Genomic DNA, 12,609 nt, shown 5'->3' on the forward strand with positions numbered 1-12,609 from the left:
TGCCTGGTCGCTCCCAGTCGCTACGCCCACCAGGAGAGGCAGACCTGGCCCTCACTGTCCTCTCTGTCCTCGGTGCCTGTCACAGCCCTGCCAGAGGCTCTTTCCCACTGTACCATGCTGCAGTTTCCAAATAAATGATTACACCAACGTGGCTGTCAGTGGTGGAGTGGCAGGGTGGATGAGCAGTGTGTGGGACTTCACGGTGGCTCTGTGTCTTTATCAGATTCAGCTCCAGTGGCCGCATCCCCTTATCTCAAGCATGTGCTTTGTAATTTCCCACCAAGATCCCTCCACATGATGCCATGTCATTCTCACTGGCAGGAAGGACACATGCCCTCACAGCACAGAGGAACTGGGCTGAATAAGAAAGGGGCCCCTGAGTTCTTGCAGCCAGGTGGTAGTCTCTAGCACATAAATCTTGCATTTTTGCATTAAAATAAAAAACTCTTTTTGTTGTTTTGAGACAGAGTCTCACTCTGTCACCCAGGCTGGAGTGCAGTGGCATGATCTCAGCTCACTGCAACCTCCACCTCCTGGGTTCAAGTGATTCTCCTGCCTCAGCCTCCCAAGTAGCTGGAATTACAGATGCCTCCCACCATGCCTAGGTAATTTTTGTATTTTTAGTAGAGACGGGGTTTCACCATATTGGCCAGGCTGCTCTCGAACTCCTGACTTCAAGTGATCCGCCCACCTCGGCCTCCCAAAGTGCTGAGATTACAGGCGTGAGCCACCACGCCCAGCCAAAAAAAAATAAAACTCTTTACCATTGTGAAATAAGATGTGACCAAAAATTTGATGTCCAAACTAGTTATTGGACCAAAAATTTGAGTCCAATAATTAACAGTCACAACTAGTTATTCTTTCAATACTCCAAACTTTATATCCAGGGAGATCATACAACATATTAAGATTTTAAGCTTACAGGGAAAAGACAAGGTTTGACGTTAAAATATGCTTTTATTTATTTGTTTTTATGACATAGTCCTGTTCTGCCGCCAGGCTGGAGTGCAGTGGTGTAGTCATAACTCACTGCAGCCTCCAACGCCTGGGCTTCAGCGATCCTCCCACCTTAGCCTCCCGAATAGCTGGGACCACAGGTGTGTGTCGTCACAGCCCCCCACTTTTATTTTTATTATTTTTGTAGAGGTAGAGTCTTACTACGTCATCCAAGCTAGTCTCAAACTCCTGGCCTCAAACAAGCCTCCCACCTCAGTCTTCCAAACTGCTGGGATTGTAGGCATGAGCCACCACGCCCAGCTGAATAGATGTTTTTAAAAAACATCATTACTTGCTGCTTCTGGGGATTTTTCTGCCAAATAGGCATTTTCTCCCAAAGGTCTGCTAGCTACAGCAGGCAGGGGAGCATGATGTGGTTTCTGTCTCGGGGTCCTGTTGGGGTCCGGCATGTCTGCTGGGGGGCTACCGACCTGTGGGAGTCCCCGAGACCGCCAACGTAGATGTCTCGTTCAACCTGAGGGAGAGAGTGCGCAGAAGTGAAAGAAAAAAGAAAAGCAGAGTCTGGAGGGTTGGCTTAGGCTATGTCCAAGCAGCAATTTTATTTTTGCAATATGTTCCATTATATAGTTTTCTGCTTAATGTTGCTTACATTATATCAAAATACTTAAGTCACAAGGTAGGCAAGTTAAGCCCACTAAGTAAGTTACGCCCAGTAAGTAAGTTACGCCCAGTAAGTAGGTTACGCCCAGTAAGTAGGTTACACCCAATAAGTCAAGGTAAGTAAGTTACACCCAGTAAATTATGGTAAGTAAGTTATGCCCAGTATATACTTAAGTTAATATTTTGCAACGAATGTAACAAGGATCCAAAATGAACACAATGAGACAATAAACCATAAGGAGCCGAAAGTGGACACAATGCCTCCCAAGGCCTCATATCCATAAAGTAATGTCTGTTAATTATTTTGAATAACATAGTCCCTCTCTCCGTTCCTGCTTTCCCTCAGCTCGACTCCCCCAACCAGGGATCTCTGTCCGGGCTCAAGCTCACCGTATGGTGAGGCCCATTTCCTAGGGGCCTCACACGGGAGCAATCCCCACAGATCCCTCAGGGTCCCCAGCATCCACGCCACATGCATGATGGATGCTTTCCTTGCAGCTCAACACAGAAACCTGCCCCATGGTATATACCTCCATCCCGCCACAGGCCACTTCCTCAGGCCAGGAGAGTCTCATTGCGCCCACACATCACCAAGGCGGCCGGGCATGTCGGGAGGCACTGACAGAAAGGAAGGCACTCCTGTCCTAAACCATACCCCGGCCTCAGGATTTCAACACAGCATCTCCCCCAGAGAAAGTACAGCGCAGGGAAGAGGAAAAAGAAAAGTCAGCCCGAGACCCATTAGCTCTCTGGGGACGTATGACGTGAAACCCTCATACCTCCCTTCCTGCCCAGGCCAGCTGTATTTCCGTGAGGCTCATCCTCCTGGACTCATCTGGAGATCAGGCCTTCACCCAGAGTCCCCTCACTGAGGTCTACACATCCCCTGGACGGCAAGCTCGTGGGACACGCTCATCAACAAGTCAGGAGTGCTGAGTGCTGGATGGTTCCATAATGAGAATTCAACATGCATTTCAGTTTTAGGCAAATCCAGACGTGAGTTCCCGGAAGAGTCCCCTAAAGCCGGTCTAGATGAGGCCGGGTCACTCGTGGCTGGGGATGCCCTCTCCCCCGCTCACAGACACAGCAACGCGTCAGAGTCTTTAACATTTAATGTTGAAATTACACCTAAAGACAGTTGATTAATGACAACATCCTAAAAATAATAAGTAGAGCCTTCGATGAGAGGAGAGAATCGGGGGAAGTGGGAGAAAAGCCGTGTGGGAGATGCAAGCCCATCGGCAAAGGCAGAGGCTTGACAAACCGGGTGCTGGCTGTTTTCAGCACAAACGCATTTGAGGTGTGGTGAATTCCAACACATCTCAACCTGGTATTATGTTAATTCTCTTGGAAATTGATGCATCATGACAAAATAATAGCAACTGAATTATCCCTGCCTTGATATGACCACAATGTGTGTTTTACATGGAGTAAGAGTAGCTAGCCTGTCTGTGTTTATAAAGTCTTTGTGAAACCCAACGCCACGTGACTAGGAGCAGAACAATTCCAACTAATTCCTGTACGAATTTAATAACAGTTCTCAGCAAGGAGCTGGAATGTGGAAGCACGTTCGGATGGCCCCGGCAGCACGCAGGTGCAGTGAGCAGCACAGTTAGCAGGTAACGAGGAGAATGAGGTTACCTGGAAAGGCCCAGCACAGGCCTCGTAATTACTGAGCACTCCAATTATTTTTAAAGTAATTACCCAAATATGCCATTTTTCCCACAGCCTTGTTCTTAAACACAAAAATGCAAAGAGCGCCCAAAAAGCGTGGTTTTATGTTACGTGATTCACATAACATGCACTTATATTATAAATTATATATTTCGATGTTTTAGCTAACTCTGATTTACAAGCATGAAACCACAATATAAGCAGAATGAATCCGTTAAGTCAATAAAGTACAAAATTCCAGCAAAATAAATTTTGCTTTTTTTACTTGTCATATAAATATGAGATATGTGTCTCCATCATAAAAAGTTGTATCGAGGGACAGCGGGGGTGGGGAGTTGGGAGAGATAGCATGGGGAGAAATGCCAGATATAGGTGATCGGTAGGAAGGCAGCACATCACACTGCCATGTGTGTACCTATGCAGCAATCTTGCATGTTCTTCACTGGTACCCCAAAACCTAAAGTGCACTTTAGAAAAAAACAGTTGTGTCGTATTTCCATTTCCTTTTACACGTGCAGGCGTGATCTAACTTTGTGAAAATATATTACGTACCATTGCTCTGGAAAGTGAGGACTGGGATCAGCGTCTGTTGGGATATAAGTCAATTTACACCCCTTCGTTCACCTTCCTCTACCAGCTTCTCATATGGTTTGGCTCTGAGCTCCCCACTCCAATCCCATCTGAAACTGTTCATCCCCTAATCCCCACATGTTGAGGGAGGGGCCGGGTGGGAGACAACTGGATCACGGGGAGGGTTCCTCCATGCTGTTCTCGTGACAGTGATGAGTTTTCAGGAGATCTGATGATTTTTATAAGGCAGTTTTCCTGCTCTCGTTCACACACTCTCACCTGCCACCATGTGAGACGTGCCTCTTCCCCTTCTGCCATGACTGCAAGTTTCCTGAGGCCTCCCCAGCCGTGAGGAACTGTGAGTCAATTAAACCTCTTTCCTTTCTAAATTATCTGGTTTCTTTATAGCAGTGTGAAAATGGACGAATACACTTGCCTTTCAAAGGTTCAAGGATTAAAGAAATCAAAATCAGCAAGTGAATTACAAGAGTCTAAACCCTGCAGAAAACGGATTTCAGGTTGAACATACAGATGGAGGATTGTGCGGCACACCTGCAGAGGCTGTGGGTTTGGCTCCACCACAGTAACGTGACTATCACAATAAAGTGTGTCCCACTAGTTTTCTGGTTTCCAGTGCATATAAACATGATATTCGTGGTATGTTTAGTCTATTAAGTGTGCAGCAGCATTGTGTCTAAGACATGGACATACATTAATTTTAAAACAAATACTTTATTGCTTTAAAAAAAATGCTAAGGATCCTCTAAGCCGCCAGTGGATCCTCATCTTCTTGCTGGTGGGTCCTGCCTCGACACTGGTGGCTGCTGACCAATCGGGGTGGCTGTTGTTGAGGGTGGGTGGTCTTGGCAATTTCTTAAACTAAGACAACAGTGAACTTGGCCCCATCAATGGACCTTCCTTTCGTGGAAGTTTCTCTGTGGCGTGCAACGCTGACTGACGGCATTTTACCCACAGTAGAACTTCTTTTAAAATTGGAGTCCTTCTCTCAAAGCCTCCACGGCTTTATCAACTAAGTTGATGTCACCTTCTAAGTCCTTTGTTGCCATTTCCACAGCACTCACAGCGTCTTCTCCAGGAGGGGATTTTGTCTGAAGGAACCACTTTCTTTTCTCCTCCATAGGAAGCAGTTCCACATCTGTTCACGTTTCATGCTGAGGTTGTCACAATTCAGTCATCTTCAGGCTCCACTCCTAGTTCTCTTGCCGTTTCCACCCACTGCAGCTCCTTCCTCCGCTGAGGTCTTCAATCCACGGGCACTGGAATCAACATCTTCTGAAATCCTCTTCCTGCTGGTATTTTGACCTCCTCCCATGAGTCGTGGATGTTCTTGATGGATCGAGAATGGGGAAGACTTTCCAGAAATGTTCAATTTACTTTTCCCTACATCCATCAGAGGAGTTGCTGTCCAGAGCGCCTCTAGCCTTCCAAAGAGTATTTCTGAAATAAGACTTGAAAGTCTCATTACTCCTTGAAGTGTAGGCGGCTGACTGCAGGTTGTGCTAGCAGGCATGGAAACAACGTTCTTGCCGAGTGTCTGTCAGAGCTCCTGGGTGACTAGGTGCATCGTCAATGAGCAGGAATATTTTGAAAAGAATCTTTTTTTTTCTGAGCAGTAGCAGTAGGTCTCAAGTGTGGGCTTAAAATATTCAGTAAACCATGTTGCAAACGGAGGTGCTGCCATCCAGGTTTTGTTTTTGCAATTCTAGACCACAGCCAGAGGAGATGTAGCATCATTCTTATGGGCCCTAGGATTCTCAGAATAGCAACTGAGCATTGGCATCAACTTAAAGTCACCAGCTGCATTATTCCGAAACAAGAGTCAGCTGTCCTTTGAAGCATTGCAGCCAGATATTGACCACTTCCTAGCTATGAAAGTCCAAGGGCATCTTCTTCCAATAGAAAGCTCTTTGTCTGCACTGAACACTGCTGCTTAGCGCGGCCTCCGTCATCGATGGTCTCGGCCAGATCTCCTGGAACTTGCTGCAGCTTCTCCATCTGCACCTGCTGCTCCACCTTAGCTTCCATGTTATGGAGTCTTTCCCTAAATCTCATGAACCAACCTGTCTGGTTTCCAGCTTTTCTTCTGCAGCCTCCTCACCTCTCAGCCTTCACAGAACGGAAGAGAGTCAGGGCCTTGCTCTGGGTGAGGCTTTGGCTTACGGGAATGTTGTGGCTGGTGTGGTCTTCTCCTCAGACCACTCGGGCTTTCTTCTCAGCAGCCGGGCTGTGTGCTTGCTTGGGGCTCCCTGGAGAAGCACTTGTAGCTTCCTTCACGAACTTTCCTTGGCACACACAGCTTGGCTGTTTGTTGCAAGAGGCCTGGCTTTGGCATACGTCCACTTTTCACACGCCTTCCTCACAAAGCTTAATCATGTCTAGCTTCTGCAATTGGACTGTTCATCCCCTAATCCCCACATGCACTGGAATCAACATCTTCTGAAATCCTCTTCCTGCTGGTATTTTGACCTCCTCCCATGAGTCGTGGATGTTCTTGATGGATCGAGAATGGAGAATCCGAAAGACCCTGCAATTCTTCCTTTCACTCGAACACTTAGAGGCCATTGTAGGGTTACTAATTGACCTAATTTCAATGTTCTTGTGTCTCAGAAAATAGGGATACCCAAGGAGAGGGAGAGAGACAGAGGAAGGGCTGGCTGGTGGAGGAGTCAGACACATACTGCACGTCTCCAGTAGGTTTGCGGCCTCATGTGGGCACAATTTGTGGTGCCCAAAAGCAATTACAATAGTAAATAACATCTCCCTGATCGCAGATCACCATATGTCACCATAAAGAAAATGATGGAAATATTGCAAGAATTACCAAAATGTGGCACACTGGAGAGAGCACACACTGTTGGAAAAATGACACCCACAGAATTGTTTGACTCAACGTTGCCCAAACCTTGATGTTACTCAAAGTTACAAGGATTTTTTACAATTTCAGTTTAATGCAATTTGGGAGAATTATATAGAAGAAAATTGAGCTTTTAAATTTATATTCTTCTACGTGCAACATTGAGTAATCTAATTCTAGTATTTAGAGAGCAGTTAATTTTATACCAAATGATACTCGGAATGCACTTCCTCTTTTCCTCCCAAATGTTTGAATTAAAAGCAATACAGGTGCACTTCAGTTCCTGTAATAGTCGTTCCTGAGATGCGTGGGAGGAATGCTTAGAAAGTAGATCAGGCTGTTCCATTCAGCAGCTTTATAACAACTTTGGAAATATTTATCTTATTTGATTCTCGATCTTCAAGATTCCCATGCACCTTCACATTTCCCAACACACACACTCACTCACATACACACATATGTGCTTGAACTCACTCATATACACTCACACATGTACTTTTGCACATGCATGCTCACATACACACTCACTCATACACATGCTCACACTCACATATGCTCACACTCATACACTCACATACATGCTCCCACTCACTCATACACTTACACACATGCTCACACTCATACACTCACACATGCTCACACACATATACTCACACACATACACACACCCATTCACACCCACTCATACAATTACACATGCTGGCAATCACACACATATACATGTGATCACACAAACATGTGCTCACACATGCTCACACTCATATACTCACACATGGTCACCCACATACACATACATGCTCACACTCACTCATACACTCATACACAGGCTCACACTCACACATGCTTACACTCATACACACACATGCTCACACTCACTCATGCACTCACACACATGCTCACACACATATATACTCACACACACACACCCATTCACACCCACTCATACAATTACACATGCTGGCAATCACACACATATACATGTGATCACACAAACATGTGCTCACACATGCTTACACTCACTCATACACTCATACACAGGCTCACACTCACACATGCTTACACTCATACACACACATGCTCACACTCACTCATGCACTCACACACATGCTCACACACATATATACTCACACACACACACCCATTCACACCCACTCATACAATTACACATGCTGGCAATCACACACATATACATGTGATCACACAAACATGTGCTCACACATGCTTACACTCACTCATACACTCATACACAGGCTCACACTCACACATGCTTACACTCATACACACACATGCTCACACTCACTCATGCACTCACACACATGCTCACACACATATATACTCACACACACACACCCATTCACACCCACTCATACAATTACACATGCTGGCAATCACACACATATACATGTGATCACACAAACATGTGCTCACACATGCTTACACTCACTCATACACTCATACACAGGCTCACACTCACACATGCTTACACTCATACACACACATGCTCACACTCACTCATGCACTCACACACATGCTCACACACATATATACTCACACACACACACCCATTCACACCCACTCATACAATTACACATGCTGGCAATCACACACATATACATGTGATCACACAAACATGTGCTCACACATGCTCACACTCACATATACTCACACATGGTCACCCATATACACATACATGCTGACACTCATACATTCACTTATATACATGTATATTCACACACACAAATATACACAGGCTCACATTCACACACATATACCCACACACATGCTCACACACACATATTCAAACATATGCTCATACTCATGTACTCACACATGCTCACATTCACACTAACATATACTCACACACATACACACGCATTTATACTCGTATACACTCATGCACATATACTCACACATTCACACACATGCACTCATACATTCACATATGCTCACACACACGCTAATACATACATAGTCACATTCACACACATGTTTACACAATGCTGACAGCACACACATACTCACACACATGCTCACACACATGCTCACACACATGCTCACACTCACACATTCACTTTTATGTTGACACACACAAATATACACATGCATTCACACACAATCATGCACCCGCACACATGTTCACACTCAGACACATACATACCTGCTCATACAAATGCTCACATACTCATATACACACATGCTGACACACTCATATATACCCACACAGATACACACATGCACTCACTCTCATACACTCACACACGTACATATACTCATGCATTCACATCACACACACATACATTCATACCCACATATGCACACACATGCTCACACATATATGCTCACATACACAATCACATTCACACAAATGCACACACATACATTCACATATATTCTCACACATGCCCACACAAATACACACATGCTCACACTCACACATTCAATTATGTATTCACATTCACACACAAATACATGCTCACATTCACACACAGTCATACACACACATGCTCACACATACTCAAACACATGCTCACAGATTTACATACATGCTTACATACATACACACATGCTTTCACTCACTCACACTCATGCACACATGCTATACACACACATGCTGACACACATACTCACATGCTCACACTCACATGTTCACACTCACAGTAACATACATGCACACACTAACGTACTCACATAAATTGACTCACATATACTCATGCACACATATATACACACAATGCTCACACACATATACTCACACACACATGCTCACATAGACTCACATATACTCACAAACTCACACTCATACACACAGACCCACATTCACATTCACATAAATATGCTCACAAATCACACACACATATGCTCACACACATGCTCACATTCACAGTCACATATCCTCTTACACATGCTCATACACACAGGCTCACACACACACACTCTGTTATGTTAATTAGGCTTCTTAGTCTGTTTTCTGCTGCTGTTAACACACTACACAGATTGGGTCATTATACAGAAAAGAAGCTTCTTTGGCTCATGGTTCTGGAGGCTGGGAAGTCCAAGAGGCTGCGTGGCACCTGGTGAGAATCATCCCCTGGTGGGGGCATCGCAAGGTGAGAGCACACAACTCAGAGAGAAAATGGGAGCCCACGCCCACAATAAGGAGCCCTCTCACTACAATGGCGGTGGTAATCCGTTCACCAGGGAGGAGTCCTCATGGCCTAATCACCTCTTAAAGGCCCCGCCTCTCAATGCTGTTACAATTCAGTTTTCAACACGTGAACTTGGGGACACATTGAAACCACCACATTAGGCAGTGATCTGTCATCTGTCACTATAGTTCCATCATTCATCAAGCAGTTTCTTTTTGAAATATAATTATTCCCTTAATAATCTCTTCTGTGAGTCTTCTATGGAGTTGTTAGAACAACAAAATGCTGAACTGAATTGCCATTGTACTGCAGCGTTAAGATGAGTTTCAGAGAAAGCAAAAAGTTTTGTTTAGACCTTAACGACAAAGAGATAATTTCCTTTAACAAAGGTTTTGCTATTATTATTCTTGCCATGATAGTTTTCAGTCAGTTCCTTGAAACTAATTTTTCAAGTGAGTCCACATTTTCTAAAAGCATTATGATTTTTAATGACTTCAGAAGTCTGTGACCATCATAAGAAAAACATGTTGAGAATTTGCGGTTCGGTCTTAGGTGCATATATGTTCATTTCAGACGCCTCCAGCACAGACTGGAAGTGCCTGTTACCTTTCCTCTCATTGCTGGTTTTCATTCACAGAAACGTTTAAATCATCTATAAAAACATAGTATTTGCTATTTTTACCCTCAAAAGCACACATATATTCTGGGAGTGGTAAAAACATTAATGTTTGATCAACTTTGTAATTAAAGAGGTAAATGTAAAAGCTACTATATAATTCTAGAACTAAGAAAGAGTCTTATACAGAGAGGCTTCGTCAAATGCTTATAAAGGGGAAAGTTTATTAAACTCAAGTTGATGGGAGCATAAAAAGTTTAAATGTTGTTTTAAATTAAAAAAAAGGTGGGGAGCTTTGAGGGATCTGTGGGGATCGCTCCCATGTGAGGCCCCTAGGAAATGGGCCTCGCCACACGGTGAGCTTGAGCCTGGACACAGATCCCCGGTTGGGGGAGTCGAGCTGAGGGAAAGCAGGAATTGAGAGAGGGACTACGCTGTTCAAAATAATTAACAGACATTACTTTACGGATATGAGGACTTGGGAGGCATTGTGTCCCCTTTCAGCTCCTTATGGTTTATTGCTTGATTGTGTTCATTTTGGACCCTTGTTACCTTCATTGTAAAATATTAACTTAAGTATTTACACGTGGTAACTTACTTACCATAACTTACTGGGCATAACTGTAACTTACTTACCATAACTTACTGGGTGTAACTGTAACTTACTTACTGTAACTTACTGGGCGTAACTGTAACTTACTTACCGTAACTTACTGGGCGTAACTGTAACTTACTTACCGTAACTTACTGGGCGTAACTGTAACTTACTTACCATAACTTACTGGGTGTAACTGTAACTTACTTACCGTAACTTACTGGGTATAACTGTAACTTACTTACAATTGTTAAGTACTTGCTGGGTGTAACTTACCGTAACTTACTGGGCGTAACTGTAACTTACTTACAATTGTTAAGTACTTGCTGGGTGTAACTTACCGTAACTTACTGGGCGTAACTGTAACTTACTTACAATTGTTAAGTACTTGCTGGGTGTAACTTACTTGCCGGGCGTAACTTACTGTAACTTACTGGGCGTAACTGTAACTTACTTACCATAACTTACTGGGTGTAACTGTAACTTACTTACAATTGTTAAGTACTTACTGGGTGTAACTTACTTGCGGGGCGTAACTTACTTACAGTAACTTACTGGGCGTAACTGACTTATTGGGCTTAACTTGCTTACTGGGCGTAACTTAGTGGGCGTAGCTTGCTTACTGTAACTTAAGTATGTTGATCTGGCGTAAACAACATTAACTTCAGAAAAGTATATAATGGAACATATTGCAAAAATAAAATTGCTGCATGGGCATAGCGCATGTGGCCCTCCAGACCTCGCTCTTTTTCTTTCTCCTTTTTTTCCTGCGCACGCTCTCTTCCAGGTTTGGGATCCTCTCGCTGGACGAGATTCCCGGACTCGCGTTCAGTTCACAACAGAGCTTAGTTTAAATGAAGGCTCCACCACCCCTTTGACTGGAGAACGGTCACTTCCCAGGATGCATGGTCCACACCAGCCACAGGAGTGGCTCCTGAGGAGCAAGAAAAACAGAAGCAGCCGTCCTGTCTGGAGCCCGCAAGTCAGCGCCCAGATCCTGACAGGGTCCCTATGGGCTGCACCAGCACCGCCTTCTCCGGGAGCCATCGGCGGGTCCAGGCCCCTCCACCTGGCTCCAGGCTCAGCTCCTCCACTCTGAGGCCACCTCCCGTCCCTCTGGGGGCTTAACTTTGTTAAGGCGTATCCTATGTATCTGTTAGACACGCCATGCTTACATGTACATAGTACATTCTACGTCCTTGTACTTCAACCAACATATCTGTGCTGGCCGTGCTCACAGGCATCTCCCAGCTCTCCATTGCTTTTACCTGTTTAGAAAAGTTTTAGGTTGTTGGTCAATGGAGTTTTAGTTTAAATTGTGAGGTCTGGCTTCAGCCAACGGAGATCAGACACGGCAGTAAGGATGACCCCAAATTCATAAGGGGTAAATATGTCTGCTTTTCCTTTGTTCCTTCTAGTCTCGTGGCAGGACGGCTGGCGAGGGTGCCCTTCCCCCAGCCCAGGAGGTAAAAATGCATTGCTGAAAATCCTTTGTCTCAGTGCTGATTTTTCTTTC

Source organism: Callithrix jacchus, chromosome 13, assembly GCF_049354715.1.
Source record: "Callithrix jacchus isolate 240 chromosome 13, calJac240_pri, whole genome shotgun sequence".
Classification (NCBI taxonomy): Eukaryota; Metazoa; Chordata; class Mammalia; order Primates; family Cebidae; genus Callithrix; species Callithrix jacchus.